The sequence below is a fragment of the Cibotium barometz genome, chromosome 23 (assembly GCF_041138505.1).
Source record: "Cibotium barometz isolate CiBa-2024 chromosome 23, ASM4113850v1, whole genome shotgun sequence".
Lineage (NCBI taxonomy): Eukaryota > Viridiplantae > Streptophyta > Polypodiopsida > Cyatheales > Cibotiaceae > Cibotium > Cibotium barometz.
Window position 1 is genome coordinate 50,746,918 of NC_141068.1, and position 21,550 is coordinate 50,768,467.

Sequence of the window (21,550 nt, forward strand, 5' to 3'; positions counted from 1 at the left end):
TCTCTCTTTGTTTCTCTCTCTCTCTCTCTCTCTCTAACATGGAAATAAATTAGAACTTATTAGCTTTTGTTGCACTAACATGCTCCTTACAAATAATTTATGATTCACAATACATAAAATAGAAGTTCACATAGCTATATTTAAAGAACATAACATACCAACATGCATCCAAGGGGGACACACACACACATATGTGTATAGGTATGAAGGTGCTCTCTCTCTCTCTCTCTCTCTCTCTCTCTCTCTTAAACATGGAAATAATTTAACACGTATTAGCTTTTGTTGTGACCCTACGCACACCAAGAAGGCCACGCATGCATGATGTGGACCCTGGAGCACAACTCCTGGAGCACAACTCTACGTGCATACTAAAAGCACACCACAGATTAACACCAAGGAGCTATGCACACATGGCGGGTAACTCGAGGGCAACTCTGGTATGTTGTGGAGCACAAAGTTTTAACACACACACTGTAGCTTCCAAGCCACCTTCATGGCGGGCGGCTTGGCATGCTACGTTTTAACACACACAAATGATGAAAATTGGCATGCACGTCAAGAGAGAGGAAAGGCCACCACTTACTATCGGACGAGAGAGGAAAGGCCACCACTTACTATCGAGCTCGAGGGATCACTCATAAATATGTAAGCATAGCATGTGGCTTCAAGAGAAGGGGTTTTAAAAATCTTCAACAGAAAAGAGAGAGAGAACTCACCTGGCTTCTACCTTGCAGAGAGAGCGAGATACTTGCACATGCAACAAACAACATCGGGCACTAATGTTGCAGAGAGAGAGCGAGAGAAGTTGAGGAGCTCGGCGGAAGACCTGCTGAAGCTTCGAGCAAAAGCGAGCGAAGACGGGGGAGCGAATACCGCATAGTTCAAGGAAGGTTCAAGGAAAACGGGCCATTAACATGAACGTAAGACGTCTTGTGAAATGTGCGCGGCGGAGAAATCGGGGTGCCACGACCACATCTGATGATCAAGAAGACGGTAAGACCTGTAACTTCGGCTACTGTCTTGCTTAGGCTCTCTCTCTCTGCTCGCGCGCTTCTGTGAACTTGTCATGGGCGACCATCTTGAAAAGCTACAAGCGGCCAACTGGAACTCAGCACAGTCCATGTCCTTCAGCGTACAATTAGTCCGCTAAGCCCTCCAGCTCCTACGCTTCCTGGCCTCTACCAAGGTCCCGCTGTCTCCAGAGCCATCCAACGGTCAGAAACCGTCCAAATTTCATGGCACATGCTATTCTCTTGCTTAGTCTGTATCAATTAATTTCATCACTCATTTTTGTATGTGTGTCTAATCCAGGTATGAGAACTGTTGGCTTCCCTTGCTGGTTGATTCTGAGGGTGGATGTACACCCACTGGCTTCCCGCTCCAACCCCCTCTGGACTGTGCTTGGATTTGGCATTGCCACCGCCTTAACCCGGTAAAATGCAATCTGTTGCAGCGGGTTTTAGGCATCATACAATTGCTAATTTTGTGATGGATCAGGTTTAGCCTTTTGTTTGGTTATCTCTTTTGGGCGCCCATAATCCCACTTTTGTATTTGCGGTGCCCGGAGTTGTGAGCGCCGGCAATCTCTGGTCGCCGACAATGCTTAAGATTTGGACGGCCATTAGCTAAACGGTTAGAATGCATAGTAATGGACTAGCCTGCAGGTACTTGATTTGGATGATTTGGGTTCGATTATAGGTGATTTATGCGCGGGACTGTGAGCTTCATTATGGGCGGATTCTGGGCGCCCCACCAAGTGTGGACAGGAAAGAGGCCACAGAGAGCACCCAGAGGCTGTGGGAGAAGCGCTTTCCACAAGAGAAATATTGTCTTGACCTCACCCAATTTCATTATGATAATCAATGGCAGCCTAGTCCTGCTAGTAATGCATCCCGGAAGATCACGTATAACCTAGACGACGCAGTTGCGAGGCAAAGTACTTTCTATTACCAGGTATATTTCTCTCAACCTCCTCATGTTTGAGAGAATTCATGAACATTTGTTTCTAACATATCAATTACTTTGTGTTTATATTAGCAAACATTTGCGTGGTTAATTCAGTTGATTAAGCATCAACAACCTTGTTGTGAGACCTGCTGATGGTTAGTTCAGCTCATTAGGGTTCTCAATGAACAAACGGTCTTCACTAATACAGATTAATTCAGGAGAATGCATTTTGTGTGCGGTCATTCCAGTTGATTATTGCGAGACCAGGTTGTGGTTGGTTGAACTTATTAGGGGAAACTATTTGTGTGAACATTGATTAGCAAATGTTTTTTGATTAATCGTGATGTCTACATTTTTGTTTGTGTGTGTAAGAGAGAGAGTGAGTGAGAGAGAGAGAGAGAGAGAGAGAGAGCTATATCTTAAATGAAGATTTCTTTTATTACGAATCACGAATTATGTAGCGTTTTTTTTCATTACCCCAATTACGACTGTAAGTGCATGTATGCATGCATGTATTATGTGTAACAATGTATCATCTTGATAATGCATGCATGTTTGGATACTGCATACATGATACATACAGCATTACGAAGTACGCATACAATTATACATAAATTGTACATGCACCTTGTACATTTTCCATACGTGCATGTATAATCATTACAGCCTTAGTAAAATAGTGATTAGTCGTGAAAAGAGATCCCATTCACTACAGAGTAGTTAGAAGTTTTGACACAACCCACTGGGATTATGATTCCGGTTTAAAGAGTCTGTGAGAGAGAGAGAGAGAGAGAGAGAGAGAGAGATGCTAATCATTTTTATGATCAGTAATCAGTCATTAATGTTGTATTTTGCGTGTTTGAGTAGGTTTCCCAACCACACATGAAGGAGGAGAGCTTCTTGAGGGCTGCGGAGCAGCGCTACAAGGGCTTTTTGCACTTGTTCCGGATGACTGATTGCAGGTTCTTCCTGGTTCGCACGTACGACATAGACTTGATGTGGCATGCCCACCAGCTCAACCCGGAAGCCTACACACGGGACGCAACCCACATACTGGGGAGAGTGCTGGGACATGATGACGCTGATTCGAACAGAAGTCCCGGCCACAAGCTGGACGAGGGCTTTCATCAAACTTGTCAGCAATGGCTGCAAAGCTATGGTTGCACATATGAGAGAGCAGGTGCCATGTACAGAGGAGAGCCTCCAGCTCCCATCTCATTGCCCCCACCATCAGCAGACTCCATGCCTACCACGGCTGTTGGCACCCCAATAGACTATACCCCGATAGCACCCCGGCAAGTTATGCACCGTGTTTTGGAAGAAGGAGCTGAGGTTTATATTTTCAAAGGTTATACATATATATATATTCAGGAGAGAGCATAATCTTTGACCTTGTTCACTTGGATTACAGGTCCTTTTAACCATAGTTGGAGCTCGGAATGTGCCCACGAATAAAAAAGGCACTCTTCGAGTTCGTTTGCAGATGGAGAAGAAATGCGAGGCTTTTAAGTTGGAGACACCCTCTATTCCATTGGTGTCAGAAGCTGTGTGGAATCATAACTGGACTTTTCAAGCCGAAAAGTCAACAGAAGGCTTGAGGTTAGAGCTGCTACGAAGGCGCTCCAATGCAATCAAACAAATCATCTCTCCTGGCAGACTCTGCTCAATTCGCCCACCCTCTCTTGTGATGGGTGGTTTGGTCTATCACCCAAATCACCATGGAGCTCCAATGTGAAGCCTCCATCGCTGTTCATGTCTGTATCTATGACTCCTCCTCAACCTGCACCTCAGTTGTTTCGCACCATCAACTCCATCCCAACAGATGACAAGCGCCGCATGGATCTGCCCAGGTTTAGTCTTCTTCGTGGAGACCGTGGATGCTGGCTGACCAGGACTGTTCTTGACCATGCCAATACAGAAGTCTTTATTGTTCGTTCCAGGTATACATCAATATGTTGTAATTTGCTATTATGCACTTTGGCTATGCTATGTCTGTCAATTGCAACACAAATTCTATCATACATGGCAACTGTAAACACAGTTACTTTACTTCCACCATGCACGATACTAAAAAACAGTGACTCCTTTGTTTAGGTACTCCGATGGTAACACCTTCATTCCTCATCGCACACCTGAAAAAGAGAAGCGCATTTTCATTCATCGAGGCGGTTGGGAGTACCCAGATAACAATTCCAGTATCGGAACTGTTCCAGGTACTGCTGGTGTCGTGATTTTCTGTACTTTTGAGCATCTTCTTGTACGCTCTCATCTGAAGAGGAAGAGCCAATTATAATTGTTAGTGTTGAACGTGCAGCCAATGTAGTGGCCTTTGCTGAACAAGTGGTAGACGGGCCAGAGATACAAGCAGTGTTATCCATGCAAAGATGTTGGGGTTTCTTCCAAAATCGCACCCAACTTATTGTGAGCAGAGCCTTGGAAGATCCACTATGGAATACTAGGCCTCTTCTTGAGCTACGTGGTAGTCTCCAAGGTCAGGTATGTGGAAATTTAGCACTGCACATTCATTTACGTGAGTGTGTATCTGTGATATGCAGAGAGAGAGGGAAAGAGAGAGAGAGAGGGGTTATATTAACGTCTTCAGGGGCCAAAACACGCATGAGACCAAGGATGATACTTTGTGTGGGTACTCTTGTGGGAGATGGATAGGGCATCCCCTCTAACCTAAACAGAGTGTAACACAAATGAGACCAAGGATGATACTTTGTGTGGGTACTCTTGTGGGAGATGGATAGGGCATCTCCTCTAACCTAAACAGAGCATAATAAAAATTGTTACATAGGAACTATGATCAGATATGCCGAAAAGACATTGATGGACAATGAAGGCATGATATGCCAAAGCCTGAGAGGGTTGCAGAGCCACCTCAAGACCTCGTCTTCCGGTAACAGACATGAGGGGGATTCAGATCACCATAAGATTGAAAATGGGCCTCTTTTTTATGACGTTTAAACACTCAAAGTAAGGAAATTGAGATTACAAAGATTAGTAGTCAGAAACTTATATAAGTTAGCCATTTCCATAGTGTACAAGATACTAGTTATGCAGCAATACTTCTGAATTGTGATGTGTTACCATTTCCACCGTTTAAAATTATCTTCATGTACATCCCATCTCCATCCCAAGCAAGATATTATGAAGAATGCATTGGATGCCCTCCACTAATCCCTTGTAAGAGACCAAGGATGGGCCCTTACATTGGTTGGTCTTGAAGTAACGTTGTCAATTGTTGAAAACAATCCTAAAGGCAATCGAAAACCTTATCGAAGCAGGTATATTCTCTCCAGTACATGTTGCATGCACATCATGATTCTGACAATATCTTGGACAAGGAGAGATTAGTCAACCACAAACAAGACAAAGAGCATGGGGTCCCCACCCCCCACATGAGAGGTGCCCACTTCTCACGTGGGTATTTAAAATTGTATTTTGAAAAATTATCCCAAGGAGGTAATAGTAGATTTCCTTATCAAAATTGGGCTTCCCTTTTACATAAATATGTCCATGTATCCAAGTTTTTTTTCATAAAATAAGGATCTAAAACATGAATCAACGTCCCAACTATACAAAATAGAAGAAGTAATATCAAATCCAAAAATGTGGCACACAGTCACTCAAGTTAATACTCTATGTATGACACTATAATAGGTGTTCATGTTGTTAATAGGTGTTCATGTTATTAATCCATTTTGGGGTTAACAATATTGCCACTAATATATTCTACATCAAAGAGCATACACAAACACACCAAAAGGATATACAATCAAGCTATGAAGTAATAATGTCCTAATCTTTAACTTAGACGAGTGTCAGTAATGGATTGATCGGACACTTTTGGTTATTAACACTCCAAGAGCATGTGTTAACAAGCTAGGATGTATCACTTATGAATGTACTTCATGCATTTATTATGAGTTTGGCATTGTATAAGCAATAGGGCACTCATGAGTCTTTGGCACGCTCGGTTGGTCATAGTTTAAGTGTGTGAACACTTATGAGCTTGTATATAAGTCAATTTCTCTTACAATACATGACTCTTTCATTTTGCACTAGAGCCTTGCATGTTACATCTCTACTCTATCTTTATACTTGTGTAACTACCACAAGTGTAAGAGAGAGGAGTTTATGGGGCTACCCCAGTGGATGACAATAGTTGAGCCAGTGTGACAATGGATCGAGAGGAGTATGACAACGTAGAGCTCTCTGAAAGAAGAGAGGGTTGCATGCATTGTGGCACATTGGTAAGTTTTCCATAACATATTTAGCGTGTTCTTGATTCTCTTCTAAATGTGTTTCTAAGAGAGATTTGAACAAGCCATAACACTTTTAGAGAGGGTTGCATCCATTGCGGTACTACATTGGTAAGTTCCCAAACGATATGTTGTTTCCATTCTTGTTTTCTCTTATGAATGTGTTTCTAGGAGAGACTGAAATGGCCCATAACATTTTGGCATTGTTATCAGGGGAACCATTGTGCTTCTATAGTTTTGCTTCTTGTTTTGTTCTCTAGAGCATGGTTTAGGCATCTAGGGGCCCTCCTCACCCCCTTGTTGGGCATCATGGTTTAGGCATCTAGGGGCCCTCCTCACCCCCTTGTTGGGCATCCTTTATGGGCCCCTACCACACATCGATAGCTCCTTATCCACTCACACCCCATATCCTCTACACCCACTGTGTATCCATGATGATGAGGATGGTGATCCTCCATGATGAGGATGACGATGATGATCCATACATATCTACATTTACCTAGGGATTACTGTTAGTCCTTTTTTTGTTATGTTGTGTTTTTTTCCATGGACACATTGTACACCTTTTGTCCCAAACTCATGAACAAGAAATGAGCACATTATCGTAAACAACACGAGGACTTGTACCAACTCTTCATAAGTGGGAATTTTGACGAGGATTGGATTAGGATCCAAGAATGACACTTACCCACCCCCATCACAAACATACATATGTGGCACTCATATGCACATTCATTATACCACAAACCCCAGCAACCCCCCCTTGCACATCCATCTTCTTCACAGGAGACATGGTGGTGAAGGATATATGCAAGCTTCAAACTCTCCAATCATAGGATCACAAGGGGCTTATGCACCCCTCTTTTGTAGGCGACACCTTGGCACCCCTCCTAGCCTTTAGAAGGGCCCTCTCAGAGAGCTTCCCCCCCACTTGGTTCATCACACACACTATTGTGCCTATCCATAAGGTGGGAAACCCCATGGAACCTAATAACTCTAGAACCATCATGATCATCCATAACTTAGCCCAAGATTTATGGATATATACTTGAGTTTGAGCTCAGCACACTAGCAGAGAGAGGAATAGAGGGCACTAGGGAAGGCAGGATTTAGGAGCACATTCTTTATGCTGGATTGCATATTCACACTTCACGGTATCACTCAGTAGGCCAAGGTTAAGCTTTTGATACACTACCTTGGGCCCATCTTCTATAGTGCTTACAACATCGTAGGGTCCTATCTGACATGATCTGGGCTACCATTGCCTTTTATGATCTAGCTATTGGCAAGGCAAGATGCTTGGGACTCTCTGAGGAGGTCTCTAGCACCATCAGAGTGAAATAAGGATTCCCACTATCTTCGACCCTCTTTAGACTCTACATAGATGAGATCTCATGCTTCATTGACAGAGCCGAAGGTGGAGGAGTTTCTCTAGGAGGTATTCTTGTTTCCCTCTTATATATTAATGATATTGTACTCATTGCACATTTTCAAGAGGGGTTACGAAAGAACATGAAGGCTTACAAGATTTTGCACACAAATGGGGCTTTTAGTCAACCTTGGGAAAACCAAGGTTATGGTATTCCACACCTCCTACCCAATTGGTAGGCCGTATAGAGATAACTTACATCGCTAGCAAGGTTGAGGTGGTGCATTCATATGTCTATCTTAGAGCCACCTTCACTAGTCCATGCTTCTCTATGAGACAGACAACAGTAGAGGATAGACTCATTAGAGGATATGCAGCTCTGACTGTTTCTAAGCACATTTTCAAGAGCCGAGGACAAAGGGTAGCAAGGTTGAGGTGGTGCATTCATATGTCTGTCTTAGAGCCACCTTCACTGGTCCATGCTTCTCTATGAGACAGACAACAGTAGAGGATAGACTCATTAGAGGATATGCAGCTCTGACCCTATTGGAGAGGCAATGTTTCTAAGCACATTTTCAAGAGCCGAGGATAAAGGGTTGCCTTTTCGACACCCTAGTCATCTGACACTTATGCATGCGGCTCCCTTCTAGGCACCAAATGTATCCTCTCGACAAATTAGTAGTCCATAGAGCATCCTCAGATCATGGCATTATTTCACGAATGATACGCAACAAATTATCTATCACCCACCAGATCATCCAGGCAGAGTTTGTCGTGGCTCCTATGTTGATGGAGGCTATGTTATAGATAATCACTTATGCACAGAGGGTGAGGGAGATGGATCCACTTTGACTCCCCACTTTTGCACTACAATCATCACTACAGCACGTTGAGGACATAGTAGCATTTCACCACCATCGCTTCTTTTATCGGGATGTCGAGGATTCCATTCGCTGCTTTGTAACAAAATTTCAGTGCTCCCCAACATTTATAGCAGTGAAATTCTGCTGCTAGGTAGTAGCGCGTAGCAGAAAATTCCGCTGCTATACTATAACTCCACTGCTGAACAACAAAAAATAGCAAAGAAATTACGCTACTATTTTTGCTACATGAAATTTCAGAGAGTTGTTGGATGCAGAATTTTAAAAATACATGTCACATACATACAGAAAATGATATATAGTTTTAAAAAAACGTCCAATAGAACCCTTGGAAGCATGTTTTGAGCAAAAAAAAAGATAGTTGAAAACTTTTGAGAAGCAAAACAATGTCAAGATCATGAATCTATTCCATCTTGTAATAAATCCATATGTATTGCTTCATCAATGTCTATATCTAATGGAAGCTCAATGAAAAGATGTGGTTCCATATCAACATCAATATCACTGTTATGATCCAATGAAGCATTGTCATGATTGATAGGTGACTCATCATCTTCTTCGGATTGATGTTTCTCATGCTCTTCATTGTCTCCATCCAAACAGTTTTCTTCATCATCTTTTTCCAATGAGCCGATTTGAGGTAGTACTTGCACCTCATCTAGAGATTCGACCTCCATATCTTGATCTTGAAAGATATGTTTTGAACGATGGGAAACTTGTATAACATACCACCACTTTGGATCAATTCGATCAGTGTGAAACACAACCTTATATCACAAAGCAAAGGGGTTACACTTTTATTATAATACATCAAGATTTAATTTGGGATTGGTTGGGTTACTAACCTGTTGGGATTGGTTGGGTTACTAACCTGTTGTTGACAGTGTTGAGGTAGTATGAAGGTATCTTTCTCATCATTCCAAAACCTGGTAGAATCAATTTGAAAGAACCCATTTGGATGTTTCTTCACGGTTTCTTGAGCACCTCTATATATCACCTTGAACCATTTGACATCAAAGATGAATAGACTAAATTCTCTAAATCCAACCTCAAGAATACCCTGAATAGTTCCACAATACTCAAGATTGTCCTCTATGCATTAGTATCATGTCTACTAGCTCGACTTTCTTGCTCAAAAGTTTCCATCACATCATAATCAAATGTGTTTCTTTTAGAATGCACATGCTCCGTGCAAAAGTGCCTTCCCTCTGACCATATTGCATTATATAGTTTGTACTAACATTAAACAAAAGCACGAAATTTAGTATAGTGCATTAAACAAGGTATATACGTGAGATAGAGATGAAGAATATACTTACTTGAGGGTCACATCCTCTTGCATATTCATGCTCTTCTCTTGTGATCATCTCTCGATTTTGCGATGCCATCAATATTTCCATACGAAGCCACTCTATATTGATCACATTTGGTAGAGCTTCAAAGCTAGGCGGGAATGGCAAGCATCTATTTGCTCTTCTGAAAGCTCTTCTCTCATCCTTTTGTCTATTGATTGCATCATTGTACCTCCCAATCCACTTCTCCACGATGGAAATAGTTAGAATACAGAATGTATTCACCTTGTGGTGTAATGCTTTATCCAATCTTCATTGCCTTCCTTTTCCCTGCGGCACATTAGTGATTAGTCGGTCATCCTCCTCATTACTCCACAATCGTGGCATGGAAGGATCTATGATGTGAGATAGATGTTTTGAGATATACATAAGAAACTGTTGCATCAACCATCCCTCTGCCATGCTTGCCTCTAGCCTTGCTCTTTGTCTCACAAAGTCCTTTAAGGTTTTCATGAACCTTTCAAAGAAAAATATCCATCGAACATGAACAACACCACACAATGCCGCTTCATCAACCAAATACACCACAAGAAGCAATTGTCTTGTGAGAATTATTTTAAGAAAGGTATCCTCGATCATACACACTACCTCAATAGCATTGAGACGAGCCATCTCAATATATGTAGGATCTTCTCCTTTAAGAAGATGTACCTACATACATAGCAATTATGTGTACTATTTACTAATACATAACTTGTGAGCGCATGAGGATCTTCTCCTTTAAGAAGATGTACCTACATACATGCAATATATGTAGGATCTTCTCCTTTAAGAAGATGTACCTACATACATAGCAATTATGTGTACTATTTACCAATACATAACTTGTGAGCGCATGAGGATTTCAAATAAGCAATATAAATTAGTGAATTCATACCTCACCAAGATTCCCATTTTGTAAATAGCCTCTCTCACCTTCTTGTCTCCATAACCAACTATAGCAATTGGAAGAATAAACTATGCATAGAAAAAAATGAAAGTTAGTATATGAGCTTACAAATTATGTACTACAAAGAGAAAATGTGAATATTTATATACCTATAATATCTTGTGCTAATCATGTGTATTGAGGCCATATAATTGTTCCTCTCCTTTCTTTTTGGTCTTTGTGAAGGCACCCTTCAATGAATGTATTACTCTCGTTGGTATACGAAAAGAGGCAATCACACTTTTCACCTTATTGTGCTCCCTCTTCGTTAATACCCATGGTGCCTTTGGTAGGACTATTTTGCCACTCTCACTTTCAATTGGTCATGCACTTTGAAGGCGTCCAATGTTTTATAAGCAATGATTTTATATTCACGTGATCACAAATTTTTTTTTGTTAATAACATGTGTTAACATGCTATTAACATGTTAACATGTAAACATGTTCTCAAAAAAGCCGGTGGGAAGCAACTTGGTAACCGGATAAAATCCCGTCGTGCTTTTGCTATACCCGGCGGTCTCGCCAGAAAAAAGAAAACCCCGGCGGGTCCCGGAGGGGTCGTCATCCAGCTCGGCGGGGTAAAATTTTCTATATATATGGGCTCAGGGGGCCCTTTGGGAGTTCATTTTGCTGACAGCATACACAAGTAATGAAACTTGTGTGTGTGTGTGTGTGTATGTGGGTGTGTGTTCGTGCGGGCAGCCGCCCACTGTCGCAATGCGCGGCAGGATGTGGGTGGTCCGCCACACGAGGGATGTGTGTGGGTGTGTGTTCGTGCGGGCAGCCGCCCATTGTCGCAATGCACGACAGGATGTGGGTGGTCTGCCACACGACAGTTGTGTGTGTAAGGCCATTCTTCGGAATGGTGCTTACCCTGGGGCACTTAGTCGGTAACGCGGCTAGTCTGTATCCTATGGTAAGTATGGCATGCCGTAGCGGTACTAGTCGGTAACACGGCAAGCATAGTATCGTTATGGCGATGTCACCTTTCCTTCCCTTCCCTTTGTCAAATGCGGGCATATGGTCGGTAACGCAGCCAGTGTGTTCGTATCCTATTCATATTCCCATAGAATCGGGCGACATTTTGTCGTTAACGCAGCAAGTTGGTGTCGTCCGCTAGTGCATAAATTGTTTTTTGCATATTGCGGCATTTGATCGTTAACGCGGTCGAAAAAATGTCGTAAATTTGCTTGCATATTACGGCATATGATCGTTAACGCGGTCGAGAAAATGTCGTAAATTTGTTTGATTTGACTTGTATTGTTTTTATTGTGTTTGATCCATGCGATACTTGGTTGCTAATGCGGCATGAGTATTTCATGGATCAAAGTTTACATCATATTGTCTAAACGTTTTATTTTATAATATTGTGATTCGTAACTCGAAAAAATGAATATCTCTCTCTTCCTACCTCCCTCTCTCTCTCTCATGATACTCTTCACAACTCTTTCTCTCTCTCTCTCTCTCTCTCTCATGATACACTTCACAACATGATAGATGTGTAGATAAGGATTTCTTTTTTTTTCTCTTAAAATATACATAATTCTTAATAATTTTTTTTCTCCCTCTATTTACTTAAAAATTAAAACAGAACATTATTTTCCTCTTAAGGAACTCACAAAAACATTAAAAATGTCATCTAATGTTTCTTCTCTCTATCTGTCACAACTCTCTCTTCCTCTCCTCTCTCTCTCTCTCTCTCTCTCTCTCTCATGATACACTTCACAACTCTCTCTCTCTCTCTCTCATGATACACTTCACATCTCTCTCTCTATCACGATAGGTGTGTAGATGAGGAGTGCTTTAGGATTACAAAACATTATTTTTCTCTCTTTAGGAACTCACAAAACTATTAAAAATGTCATCTAATGTTCTCTCTCCCTCTATCTGTCACACCTCTCTTCCTCCTCCTCTCTCTCTCTCTCTCTCATTCGATAATGTATACACTTGATAAGTAATAATGCACTTGTTGCGGTTGTCTCATGTTCGATAATGTATTGCATGATGTTGAGTTCAGTAATATTGTTTGATATTCCGTTTTTGTTTGATCATTGATAAGTAATGATACACTTGTTGCTGTTCTCTCACGTTTGATGATGTATTGGATGATGTTGAGTTCATTAAAATTATTTGATATTCTGTTTTTGTTTGAACATTGATAAGTAATGATACACTTGTTGCTGTTCTCTCACGTTTGCTTGATGTTGATTTCAGTAATGATACACTTGTTGCTGTTCTCTCACGTTTGCTTGATGTTGATTTCAGTAATGTTTGATATTCTGTTTTTTTGTATTTAGTGATATTTACTAGATTTACGAAGACGACCAACATGCTTTCCCCTGAAGAGCGTAAAATCGTTCTACGAGCAATTCGCATTGAAGCAGTCATCACAGTGTCACAATGTGCTGATGATGTCGTCAAAAAGATCAATGAGTCTGAGATACTCATGCGAGATCTAATAGACCAGGTATTAGATCTAATAGATCAGGTATTGGATGATGTTGAGTTCATTAAAATTATTTGATATTCTGTTTTTGTTTGAACATTGATAAGTAATGATACACTTGTTGCTGTTCTCTCACGTTTGCTTGATGTTGATTTCAGTAATGATACACTTGTTGCTGTTCTCTCACGTTTGCTTGATGTTGATTTCAGTAATGTTTGATATTCTGTTTTTTTGTATTTAGTGATATTTACTAGATTTACGAAGACGACCAACATGCTTTCCCCTGAAGAGCGTAAAATTGTTCTACGAGCAATTCGCATTGAAGCAGTCATCACAGTATCACAATGTGCTGATGATGTCGTCAAAAAGATCAATGAGTCTGAGATACTCATGCGAGATCTAATAGACCAGGTATGGGAAAATGCACAGCGTCGGCTTCGAAGCGGAGGCAACGCTGAGTTGCTTGATAGACAGAAGATAGCAGATTTCAACCATCAACATATAACACGAACCATTTTGGGGAGCATGCGTGTAGCATGCAGTGATCTTAGAGATGCGGCCCCGTCTGAAGCTAATATGCAACGTTTACAGTTATGGGACGTATGGAGCGAGCAAAGAGCCAAGAGCAAGTGCATGAAGGCGCTGGATGCAGAGTCCCTCCCCAAAAGAGTGCGCATTGCCCAGGATGTCGCTGCAATGTCCAGCCAGGCAGATGCAAGTGGTACAGGTGTCATGAATCGTATCATCTACAATTCTATGTGCACACACCTCATTTGCATCCCGCAGCACGAGGCTCTGTTTGAAGGGCGAACAATAGGCTCTGGTGTTTTTGGCACAGTAAAAGAGTATACAGTTAAAGGTATATCATTTTTGCCGGAGCACATTACTTTTTGCGGAAAGCACTACAAAGGAGAAGGCACCGCCAAGTTCGAGAGCTTCCAGGCAGAGCAGGGCATGCAGGTTCTACATCCATCGATTGTCAGGTGTATTGTCTTCACAAAAGAATCTCCTTGGATCACTATTTTTTCGTACTATAATGGCGGCTCGCTTGGTGATACTCTTCTGAAGGTTCCCTTCAGATTCAGTGAGTTCACCAGAGCAATTTTTCGTTTGGATCGAGGATGGAGACAACCCCCGTCCTATAATATTCCTTTAAGTCATCTAGAACTTTCTAAAATAAAACAAATAGTAATAACCATGCCACATATTATGCATGCCCTGGTGGAAGGCCTAGCGGCAGCACATCTGACAAGAATTGTACATACCGACCTACATCCATTCAATGTAGTGTTGGATTTTACAAAAGAGTTGAAGCCACGCATAGGTATTATTGATTGGGGGTTACTGCTGAGAGCGCCCAAAAAATGGGTGTCTCTCAATTTTGTATTTGAAGCAGACAAGAACCCTGAAAAGGTGGCATAGGCGGTCTCCTACGCAGATAGAGAGCGAAATAAACGGCCGTGGATAGTCCCGGAGCTTTATGATCCGTTTTTGGCAGATGCATACACTCCTGCATCTGATGTTTTTGCCTTGGGATATTTATTACAAACTTTATATGACTTTTGGCAGAAAGTACAAGAGTTGTGGATGGATAATAATTCCTATGACAAAGTTACCATGGATACTATTATTCATAGAGTCAAAAATTGAATGTTTCTGCCTAATCGCGATGAGCGAAAATCAATTTTGCAAGTAGTTGAATTTTTTAGATCACTAAATACTGACCCAACGAGGGCACAACGTCCTCTTGTAGAGCTATCGGTGTCATTCATCCCAATTTTGTCATGATACAGTATCAGGAGATTAAGTTTCAGGAATGGCACTTTGTTTCTCTCTTCAAAATTTGATGTGTCCATTGTTTAAAATATTATCTCATTGAGTCTTTGCAATATCTCTCTCCTCTTGTGGTGTTTAAGTTTATGTTTTCTCTTCAAAATTTGATGTGCACGCATTGTTTGAAGTATTTTTGAAGTCAAGTGGATATTTCTCATTGAGTCTTTGCAATACATATCTCCTCTCGTGATGTTAAACTTTAAGTTTTTGAGGGTAATGGTCAATTTATCTTACGTTGATATTTACAGTTCATTAAAATCCTTAAGTCATTTATGTTCATGCAGATATGGCAGAGGCGCAAGCAAAAGAGCATCAAGAGTTAGCCAAGAAGACATATGAGCGAATGAAGGCCCTTGCACATGGCCTGACAGCCCGCGAAGTTACAAGAACAGCATGCAGGTTGTCGAAATAAACAAATCCTACTTATGCCCAATGGAAAGACATAAACAAACACGTAACCACAGAGATGATAAAGGAAATATGGCCATGTCCAGATGGCGAGATTAAGAAGGGAAGATGGAAGATTTCACGTTGCACTCACAATGATATCAAAACTAATGCCAAGCGCATTTTCTTGGAGGTGTACGGTCGTCCTCTCCATAATGCCGACGCTCCACTCTATTTTGCTAAGATGCTATATGCTCAATTTATCCTAGAAACTCCAGTGGAATTCGCCTCCAGAGAGGCCACTGTCAACACCCACGACATACGTGAAGAGACAGTGACATTCACAAGGGAAGAACTTGCTCTCATGGTGGAGGGCACTGGATTGGAGTTAAACAAGGTCAAAGAAAGCTTAGGGGCACAGCTAGCAGAGAAGGAGAAAGAAGCTGAGCGATTATCTCAAGCGTCAACTCCTCTCCCGGCCAATAGAGGGATTCAAGAGCAGCTCACAAAGATCAGCCAAGATGTACAGAGCATCTCTTCACGTATTGCTCCTGTGCGCCAAGGAAACCACATCTCTCATTTTTTGATACATCCTGATCTTGTGGGAGTTTCTGCTGAGGCTACTAGTACCTCCACCCCCCAATGTCCTGTATGTTACAAAGTATTCGATGGGTGGAGCGGCCAGTATATACTACCCTGTGGACACTACTACCACTTAATATGTTTAGTGAGGCAAATGCAAAATACTTCCACATGTGCATTGTGCAGTGTTCCAATAAATCAAGGTATTTATACAGTGTTCGGCATGGCTAGCGAATATAAACCACTAGGACCTTTAGATGCAACTCCTAGTGCAATTCGTAATTTATTTCAAGATAAAAGCTAAGAAAGACAAATCCTACTTTTGTATTGATAATTTCTCCAAATACGATCATTTGTACAAGTACTTTTTATGAAATTAATGAAATGACTTCTTCCTCTATGTCAATATCTTTCTCCAAAATTCTTTTACCGTTTACTCTCTCGTCTGCTAAATTAAGCTCATCTATGTCAATGTCTAAATTGTCTTCTATCTCAAGGGTGGTGCACAACGTGCGTCCAACATCAAAGTTCTCGTCTACTACATCATCATAATTGTACATCCATCTGGGCATATCTTCTTCATACTCTTCGCTTTCAATGTCTCGCAAGATCTTTTCATTGCAATACATGTAAACAAGTTTATCTGCTCGATCTGCAAGAAGTCGATTGCGAATAGTATTGTGAATATATTTGTACATGCTCCAGTTTCTTTCTGAGCCTGAGTTTGAAGAGCACTGACTTAGAACCTTCATCGCAAGGTTGCGCAATAAAGCATAATGCTCACTACCATTCATCATCCACTACTTCCATGCAGGTTGCTCTTTAGCCATTTGTTGAACAAGGGAGTTGGAAAATAAACCCTCTTTCAATCGAAATGAGGTCATCTCCTTTATGCACTTTACACGATCATCAACATTATTATAGAAAGTGTTTACCACTTTATAAAAATCTTGCACCACCTCAACGTTGGACATCAAATCCATATTCCAATATTCAGGATCTAACATGTAAGTAGCACTGTGTAGTGGTGAATGCGCTCCAATCCATCTAGCATGAAAGTACTTCAATAGAACTTTTCTTTGTCTACTGGAGAATGGTACATGCCATTGCTTTTCCACCACCACTGAATGCTCTAATTTCTCAGGACACTCCAAACTCCGTTGGACAGTCCACCATTGCATCCATGCTTTCCCAAGATTAGGCACTCTTTGATCAAGACTTCGTACGGCATACATAACAGGCATCATTTCATGGTATGCATCCATCACACTGTTCCACCAACTTCTTCTCGTAAGCGCTGCCTTCAAGACTTTGATTTTCTCTTTCACTTTTTCAAGTTGAGTGTTCTCCCAGTCATGAAATGCCATGCATGTAAATGTTTCGCAAACTGCATCTTTATTTCTAAGAAGAAACTCAAAAGTGTAAAAGTGAGTGCAAAACCTAGTCTCTGCTGGAAGCTTTAACATAACTGACATGCGAGGTCGAAAAATATCTAACACTCTCTGTCTCTTGAGCATGAATCTCACAAGCTGGCGAGTAGTGTCGACGATTGAGGCAAACCATTTGGTATCATCACTTTTATACCAATCTTTTAATACAAGATTCAAACTATGAGTATTACAGCCTACCGGAAAAACATGTGGATATTGTCGCTGTAGGATTTTGGATGCATTTTTGTAATTTTTTGCATTGTCCATGACGACTTGGACTACATTTTTGACACCCACTTCCTCTATCACAGAGCTAATGACTTGAGCAATGTAAGCCCCAGTTTTGATTGAACCAACTGAATCCACGGCACGGATGAAAGTCTCACCTCTAGGTGAAATAACCATTATATTAATTAATAGTTTTCTTTGTTACTTGTGCATAACATTTCTCTAATAGATCATTTTGCATAGCATGGTACGTAGGCGGTGAAAACCCTGGTCCAAACTCACCAATTTTCTTCCATGCTCTCTTCCAATGCTCACTGTCCACCATCATCATAGCACTCCCAGAAAAGTAAATCGCTTCAGCAAGGGCGAGTTGTGCATCATCGAGTCGACCCTTGACGTAGGCTTTCTTGCAATGAAGTTTGACGCATGGGTATATTTCCTACGTCAAAGTTTCGCTTGCAGGAAGATGCACTGGGTAGATTACTTTCTGGTTGCACATTGCCGTTCGGGGTACAAGTAGGCGATGTAGCGGGAGTTTGATGATTAGAACAACAGTGTTCTTGCTGCCTTGATACATTAACGGTAGGAGTGTCATGTTTTCTTGAATCTTTCTTTTGAATTTCTTCTCTTATGCGTTTGGCCACTAGAGGTGCAGAGGGGTGGGTACATGACTTTTTCTTCGGTCCGCCTAAAAAGTGTTCTCTTAGTCGAGGCGCCCCACTAGATTTTACTGCATGGCATAGCTTACACTCCCAATCTATGAATCGATCACCAACGTTAATTGCATATTGCCACTCTATCCCAGGTGCCTTTTTTTTTCTGCTATTTAAAATTTGGACTCTATTGGAGGTATCACTGGATCCAACATTGTCCTCCATCTCAACAAATAACCTATTCAATCAAGCATATAACAATGAATACACAAATGAAAAAACAACAAAGTCACTCACGTATTACAAAACATACATTAGCAGACAAAGTACTTTGAAACTATCTTGACAAATACAAAAGATCATCACATAACACAAAACTACTTCAAACTATCTTGCAAGGTCTTACTACAAAACTACTTCGAAACTATCATGCACATTGCACCCCCAATGAAGGATGCCTTTTGTACCCAATTAAGAATACTTTACACAATCAAAGATCTATGCTTGCCCAATACTCTAGTATAGGACAATAGACCTTCTCTAACATTCACAAAGAAAATCAAAGATCTATGCTTGCCCAATACTCTAGTATAGGACAATAGACCCTTGTCTACTCTAAACTATATCAAGTATCAAGAACCAATACAAGCCCCTAAGCAGGACTCTTGGCTCCATCAAACCATTCATAAAGCAGAATGAGGTAGATTACATACGTGGCTCAAATGCAAAGCTGAATGACTCCAAATTTGTCCCTAAATCTCCGCAAGTATTAGCTACGAACCACACCTTGCCCCCAATTCAAAGAACTAAGGACGAGTGGCTCAATAGCCTTAGGAGTGCCTACAAGGAAAGACGACAGTCCCTAAGATAAGGATGTTCTTCCCAAGAGGACACTTCTAGCAACTTGAGAGCTCTACAAGTACTTTGAGGAGAGATATCACGCCCCCAAAACAAGGACTATCTCCCCAAAAGTTGTACGATGGGTGTCGGGCAGTGTTTATAAACAGAATAGTACCCCGCCGGTGTTCTTTTGTTTTCTCGGCGGGCCCGCCGGGATAAGCAGTTATCTCGGCGGGCCCGCCGGGAAAATCAAAAGCCCGGAGGTGTTACGGGACTAGTGGGTTCTGACAGGTCATTGCTCAGGTCATGTGAATATACAATGTGATCACAAGTTTTAATATGTTAACAATAGGTTTTGTTAACGTGATCACGAAATTGTGAAGACGTTAATGAAATCCCTGTTTATAAGTCCTTGCACCCTTTGTATCTCTTTTACCAATTAAATGGTTCCAAATATTTATATGCCACATTCTTGAAGATATATGCATGGGATCTAAGAGATGATTGATCATCATGTCTCACGAATATGGAAGTCGAAAGAAGATTGAGTATCTAGATATCCCATTTGGTGGTGGATTGGGAGTGCTTCTCCATGCCTCAAACCAATCTCTACCTCTCATCACACAAGTGGTGAGACATCATGTGGCACATCTTTGGGATGTGAAGGAGGGATAAATTGATGATGTTTTTCATACATCACGTTCTTAAGTGTAGAGGGTATTTTTGAAACAAGTGATGTTCCACAAATAGGACATGCATGCTGTCCAGAGGTTGCCCCAAACCTATTTTAAAATTGAGATGATTGAGGTAGAGATATAAACTTAAAGTTTAAAGGCTAAAGCCTTATGCATATAACGTTTAAGTAGGTACCTGAGTACTCCGAGAACCCGGGATGATCATGCATCGTCCATAGAAAAACCCCTTTCACCTCCGTCTCACGCCTATTTATTGGCCTTGAAATGTCATGTACTTTGATACCTCACCATAGTGTCTCAAGATCCTCAATCAAAGGATCAAGGTACACATCCATGTTCGCCACCTTATACTTGCTTGGTATAAGGAGAGCAAGGATGATATGACATTTCTTGATTGCCGCCCATGGAGGGAGGTTGTAATTCACCAATACAATAGGCTAAGTACTTAGTAGACCATGGTGTGGACTTGAAGCCAAATGGGTTAACACCATCCATGCCTAAGCCAAGACGTAAGGCTCATCTTTAAACTCTGGCCATTGATGCTCCACATGTTGTCATGCCGATGAATCAACTACGATCCTCATGATGCCATCGGTTGAGTGATGAGTAGCATGCCATGTCATGAGTTTTGCAATCCCCTTACATTTAGACATGTGTTCAATGCGAGGAATGATCGGGAAGTGTCTCAAAACCTTTTGGGAAACTTTATCTCCTTTCAAATAATTCCTATAGTGGCTCTCCCCACATTGTAGACGTTGTGTCACATCTTTATTAGCCCCTCTAAACAGCATGCAATCATTCGGACATGTGTGTATTTTTGTGTAATCCATACCTAGCATAGAGAGCATTTTACGACACCCATCTCGTGAGTTCAGTAATAGATTTTGAGGAAAAAGAATCTTCTTGAGAAGCCTACAACATAACATAAGAAATCATATGTCAAAATATTGGCAAAAAGAGTATATATAAAGAACATGAAACATTTTCTATTTGAGAGAATAGAATGAGGCAGTCTTACCAAAGAAGACTTGTAAGACTACATGAAACATTTTCTATTTGAGAGAATAGAATGAGGCAGTCCAAAGAAGACTTGTGACACTTGCATCATTCCATCCATAAGTTGTTCGTAAGTTTAATAGCTCCAAATTTTCTCGTAGTGTGGAGTAAGATCATCCCTCATACAAAGGGGTGCTTGCCTCTCTATGCAAGGTTTCCTCCTCTTGTGACATTGGAGCTTGCTCACTATTATCTATGACCTCCATAAGTTGTTCGTAAGTTTAATAGCTCCAAATTTTCTCGCAGTGTGGAGTAAGATCATCCCTCATACAAAGGGGTGCTTGCCTCTCTATGCAAGGTTTCCTCCTCTTGTGACATTGGAGCTTGCTCACTGTTATCTATGACCTCCTATCCAAAGAAGTCACTACAAGACAATGCTGCCATATACGTGTTTCATACACGCGATAAATTACGGGCGCGTGTATGGTCGCGCATGTATTTAAATAGAATCGAGCGCGTGTATTTTGGCATTTAAATTTGCGTGTATATTAGCATTTATCAGCGCTGTCACGCCATGGCACATCTATGGTGTGAAACCATGCATGTGAGACCATCAAATGCAAATCCAGATGCATGGGTTAAGTGCCATGACGAGTCATTATATGATGCCTGAGTACATATGTTCATATTGTAAATGAGGTTCAATAAGATGAGC

General features: G+C 41.2%; 1 pseudogene across 1 annotated transcript; it reads left to right on the top strand.

Annotated features, from left to right (window-relative positions):
- Window positions 1-822: 822 nt before the first annotated feature.
- On the top strand, window positions 823-4,910 carry LOC147626066 (glycine-rich domain-containing protein 1-like; annotated as a pseudogene). The gene is made up of 7 exons (XR_015268824.1): window positions 823-1,214; window positions 1,312-1,432; window positions 1,699-1,953; window positions 2,815-3,258; window positions 3,359-3,887; window positions 4,042-4,160; window positions 4,262-4,910. The product of XR_015268824.1 is annotated as a glycine-rich domain-containing protein 1-like (transcript).
- The last annotated feature ends 16,640 nt before the right edge of the window (window positions 4,911-21,550 follow it).